This window comes from Episyrphus balteatus, chromosome 2 (genome assembly GCF_945859705.1).
Source record: "Episyrphus balteatus chromosome 2, idEpiBalt1.1, whole genome shotgun sequence".
In the NCBI taxonomy this organism is placed as follows: Eukaryota; Metazoa; Arthropoda; class Insecta; order Diptera; family Syrphidae; genus Episyrphus; species Episyrphus balteatus.
The window spans coordinates 66,768,054-66,774,065 of record NC_079135.1 but is presented as its reverse complement, the minus strand read 5'-3'; positions in this window follow the sequence as shown (position 1 = coordinate 66,774,065).

Here is a 6,012-nt window from a genome sequence, read left to right as displayed (position 1 = left end):
ACAAATAAAATAAATATACCCGCTTTTTTTCTTGTCTTCGATGCGATTGCAGAGACATTGGTTGAATATGGAAATGTAAATACCAGTGATGTTATATAAATCTTTCGTTCAATTTCATTGAATGCGTTTAGATTTCAATGAAGCATATTTTAGCCCTGTTCGTTTGGGAGGTGGCAAAGTACTACTAGTAGTTTACTAGCGATTTTCAATGGAACGCACTTTCAACGAATTCAATACAAATCGTATCTACTCGAGAAAAAGAGCATGAGGAGATAATAGTACTAGATTAATTAAAACATCTACTATTAGCCCTGTTCCATTTGAGGTTTTAGTTTAGTCGTGAGTAGAAATCTAGTACAACAGCTACACATTCCTATCTCCTAGAGTAGAAGATCATGTGTTAATTCTAGTACTAGATCTACTCATGAGTAAACTACCACCGCCAATGGAACGGGGCTATTATTAGACTACCACCTTCAATGGAACAGGGCTTTTAATGATTTTTTACGTAATGCCTTGACTACCCAACTAGCACAACAGCTTCTGTAAATTGAAATCTCGCAGGTTCTACTTTGAATACAGCTTGTATTGAGCTTGCTTCAGAATTTAATTGCTTATAGAAGTTCGGACTTGTTTAACAACTTCTAATAAGTTGTTTAAATACTGTTAAAGAGACTTAAACGAAGAAAGCTTGTTTTTCGGATAAGCCTGTTTAATGAATTTATAGAAGCTTTACAGAAATTACCAAGTTTTGTATTTGATTTTTGGTTTTGATATTGAATAATCTAGCTGGGACACTTTATGGTTTTGACATTGAATAATTTACCTCGGACATTTTTTGTTTTGACATTTTTGCTATTTGAACTGATGAAGTTTTTGACTTCATTAATGAATATACTAGAATGGCCGAGTGGGTAGAGTGGCGGACTGCCACCAAGCAGATACGAAGTTCGATTCCTGGGTGTGGTAAAAAAATTATATACTTTTAAAATTATTAACAAAAGATATATATACCTAATATAATTTCAGATCAAAAGATAAAATTCATGATTTAAGCCCAGTACGCAGATCACGCTAAACTAAATTTTATCTCGACAATTTTTATCTCTACACGCGTTCGCTAAAAGCCAAGATAAATTTAAATTTAAAAATAACGGGTGAATCACAGTTTAATTTACTTATACCAGCTTACATTCAATATTACATTACATATTTTTTTACCTGCAGAATACCTTTTTTACGCTCTCATTTTGTTTTATTCCTCTTCTTTTATATATTACAAGATTTTTTTTGCCTCTTATTCCTTGCAGCAACAACAACAACCACAAAAATGTCAAAATTTATCTGTGAAAAAATGCGCCGAGCATTATTTCGCGAGCTAAATTGAGTGGAGACTTTTTGCAAAAGTAGTAGATGAGAATTCGAATTTAGCGCGTGAACTGCGTACTACCTGGCTAAAAATCCTCGCTAAAATTTATCTTTGGAGGAAATTTGTATGAAAGATAAATTTTAGCGCGATCTGCGTACTAGGCTTTAAAATCAAATAAAAACCAGTTAGAAAAGAATTCTTTTTTGTTTTTGTAGTTGTTTTTTTTTTTTTTAATTTCGATAAGACATGTATTAAACAGCTATACAAGCTCTTCCGAAGCTATCTGTCAAATCTCAAAGCTTCGGAAGGGTTTCGGTTAAGCTTCGTTTAAATTTCTTATAGAGGGTCAAACTTGTATAACGTTCTCCTTTTTTCATGCCCAACCACAGTACACATATATGTGTACTGTGATGCCCAACAACCTTACTAAAGTTTAAAATAAGCTGAAATGTAGCTTTTGTAATACCTTAACCGAAGCTGAAATGTTAGTTGGGTACATTGGCCTTAAAAAGTGAAAAATGACAAAAGTGAACATGCAAACGTAATTTTTTATAGGTTTTCCGTCTGAAAAACTAAAATAAATGAAGCAGAAAGTTTATACTTACACGACTGGCATTATATTGCCAACATTTAATTTTTTAAGTACATCCCGACAAACAATTTTGGTTCTATAAAGCTTTACAGATGCAACAGTTGCTTCTGTAAAGCATTATAGAAGCAAAATTGCTAGTAGAAGTTTGAACTTGTTTAACAACTTCTAATAAGTTGTTTAAATACTGTTAAAGAAACTTAAACGAAAAAAGCTTGTTTTCGGAAAAGCCTGCTTAATGAATTTATAGAAGCTTTAGAGAAATTACCAAGTTTAGTATTTGATTTTTGGTTTTTATATTGAATAATCTAGCTGACACTTTTTGGTTTTGACATTGAATAATTTGACTGAGACATTTTTTGTTTTGACATTTCTGCTAATTTTATTGATTAAGTTTTTGACTTCATTAATGAATATACTAGGATGGCCGAGTGGGTAGAGTGGCGGACTGCCACCAAGCAGATATGAAGTTCGATTCCTGGGTGTGGTAAAAAAATTATATACTTTTAAAATTATTATCAATAGATATACTAAAAACTAATGGAAAAATATATATAATTTCAGATCAAAAGATAAAATTCATGATTTAAAATCAAATAAAAACCAGTTAAAAAAGAATTCTTTTTTGTTTTTGTAGTTCTTTTTTAATTTCGATAAGACATGTATTAGGGAGCTATACAAGCTCTTCTGAAGCTATCTGTCAAATCTCAAAGCTTCGGAAGAGCTTCGGTAAAGCTTCGTTTAAACTTCTTATAGAGGGTCAAACTTGTATAACGTTCTCCTTTTTCCATGCCCAACAACCTTACTAAAGTTTAAAAGAAGCTGAAATGTAGCTTTTGTAATACCTTAATCGAAGCTGAAATGTTAGTTGGGTAAGGGCCAGTTGTACAAATTGAGGGTTAACCCACGGATCAGCTGAGCTCGAGTTAACTCTTGAACCAGGTTCAACTTTGAGTGGGTTGTACAGTTGTGGATCAAGTGAGAGTCAGCTGAACAGCAGATCAGGTTTACAGCCCTATTCTGGCCAACCTTACAAGTTATGATAACCTCATAAGCTGAGCTGAATTTGTTTTTGTGAGGTTTTCACGGAACAAAAACTTTCGAATTTGTGATCTGCTCTGAAGGAGGTCACAACTCACAAGTTGGATTTTTGATAACAAGAAGTTTGTGAAAAATAAATCCTCACAAAATCAAGTTTATGATCACCTTGTGAGGTTTTTGTGAGGTTTGCCAGAATAGGGGTGTTATATACAAAAACATTTTCACTGTCAGTTGTCCTTATTTTATAAAGCACAAGTTAGAGAAAATATATCGTATTGTGATTTGGAATAAAATACACAAAATGTAAAGTAATATTTTAGTGAAACTTGTTTTTTGCTACTTCTAATGGCGGCCGGAATATTCATTTAAAGGGCTTATGAGGAAGAGGAGGATTCTTGGAAGGTTGTTTTATTTATTTTTTTGTTGTTTTTTTTTTTTTTGTGAAGAATATTGTATCCATTTATAAAATAAATAAATAAATAAATAAAGAAGTATAAAAAATCAATAAAAATGGGCTGTGTTATTATTATTTTATTTATTATTTAGATCAAAAACACATCAAAAACAAATAAAAAAAGCACCCCAATCATTTGGGAAAACCACATAATTTCCACGAGCTTTTACCTGAACTGTCAAAAAATTCAGAATAAAGTGAGAATGCAACATTTTTTCCACTTTAAATCACCTGATCCATGGCTGAACCACTGCTAACCCATCAATATCGGTGGGTAACTTCTGATCGTGGTTCAGCTGTGGGTTAAGACCTGAACCTCGATTGTACAACACCCAACTAGCACAACAGCTTCTGTAAATTGAAATCTCGCAGGATCTACTTTGTATACAGCTTGTATTGAGCTTGCTTCAGAATTTGACTGCTTATAGAAGTTCGGACTTGTTTAACAACTTCTAATAAGTTGTTTAAATACTCTTAAAGAAACTTAAACGAAGAAAGCTTGTTTTTCTTATAAGCCTGTTTAATGAATTTATAAAAGCTTTACAGAAATTACCAAGTTTTGTATTTGATTTTTGGTTTTGATATTAAATAATCTAGCTCGGACACTTTTTGGTTTTGACATTGAATAATTTAGCTCGGACATTTTTTTGCTATTTGAACTGATTAAGTTTTTGATTTTATTAATGAATATACTAGGATGGCCGAGTGGGTAGAGTGATGGACTACCACCAAGCAGATACGAAGTTCGATTCCTGGGTGTGGTAAAAAAATTATATACTTTTAAAATTATTATTAATAGATATACTAAAAACTAATGGAATGTTAAATATAATATCAGATCAAAAGCTAAAATTCATGATTTAAAACCAGTTAAAAAAGAATTTTTTTTTTGTTTTTGTAGTATTTTTTTAATTTCGATAAGACATGTATTAAAGAGATATACAGGCTCTTCCGAAGCTATCTGTCAAATCTCAAAGCTTCGGTAGAGCTTCTGTAAAGCTTCGTTTAAGATCCTTATAGAGGGTCAAATTTGTATAACGTTCTCCTTTTTCCATGCCCAACAACTTTACTAAAGTTTAAAAGAAGCTGAAATGTAGCTTTTGTAGTACCTTAACCGAAGCTGAAATGTTAGTTGGGCACTGCAAATGAGTTGAACCGAGTTCAAACGTTGATCCGAGGATGAACCACGTTTGTAGAACTGGCCCTAAAAATAAGCTGAAAAATGTGTTTTGATGAAAATTGTCTGATAAATGTGAACGAAAAATATAATTCCGCCATCAAGCCAAATGACAATCGGTCTGTCCGGTAAGTTGGTCAAAATGTGAACCCCCCTATTGAAAGCGTTTATACGATGAAAAAAAAGTGGCTTCAGTCGTGTAAATGAGGCATTAGTTTTTGGTGTAAAAACTAATTTGCATACTATTTTTTGGAAACAAATTTCGCTAGCGACAAGTGGCCATTAGGGGTATCTATGCAACGCTGTAAATTCCGGGTAGACCTGGTAAAACGTAAAATATGGAAAACGATCTGTCAAAACACTAAACAATTTTGACACATTTATCATTTTACCACGTTAACCCAGAGTTTGAACCGTTTCATGAATACCCCTAATATCGAAAGAAAAGTAGCAGTTCTGTGGTGACATCTTGAATTGTTGAATTAATAAATAATATACATATGATCCAAGTGAGAAGCTTGCTTCATAAAATTGTTACTTTCAAAATGACGTTGAGCGATTAGAGATTTTTTCTTTGTGGGACGCGTCTAATTTGTCGTGAAAAAAAGAACGCATCACAGTGGTCTGTTCTTTTATTAAATAGTTAACTTTGGTTGTTGTGTCAAAAAAATCGTTGTATTTGTTTTTGTTAGATTTTGTTAGAAAATTTCAACTTTGATTTAGGAACGACTAATGTTACATTTTGTTGATCTGTCAAAAGAAAAATTTTTGAGATTAATTTTATGAATGAATAAACAAGAAAAAATTAATTTCGTACTGAAATAATTCTTTTTAATTGAATTCTAAGCAAATTGAAACAAAAATATGCATTCAATAATTTCAAATACGGAAACAAACAAGAAATTTTCTTCTCACCCTATCTTCCCCATTTATTTGTGTTTGACAGATTAACATTGAAACTCAAGTCCAGGAGCTGAGTTGAAAAAAGTAACAAAGTGTAACTATTTGACACTTCAACATTGGATTTAGGAACGATGTTGTGACGTCACAATATGTGTGTTTTTTATTACAACCGGTCTTAACTAGACAAAAAAACGCAGTCTGGGCTAAGCAATTTACATGTTAAATACAACAACACCTTAGCCCCTTGGGCTTAGTTGTTTAGCCCGGAGATTTCTCTGGGCTTAACTTTTTGAAGAGTTTTAAATCTGTGCTACCAAACTAATTTTTACATAAATTGTTTAGAATTTGTTTATAAACGAGAAAACTGAAGTTTGGAAGGACAAAATGAATTAAAATAGTTTTGCTAGCATACATTTTTGTATCTCTTTGTAAAATTAATATACATGAAAAATACAAGAAAATTACGAAAGCGAAAAATA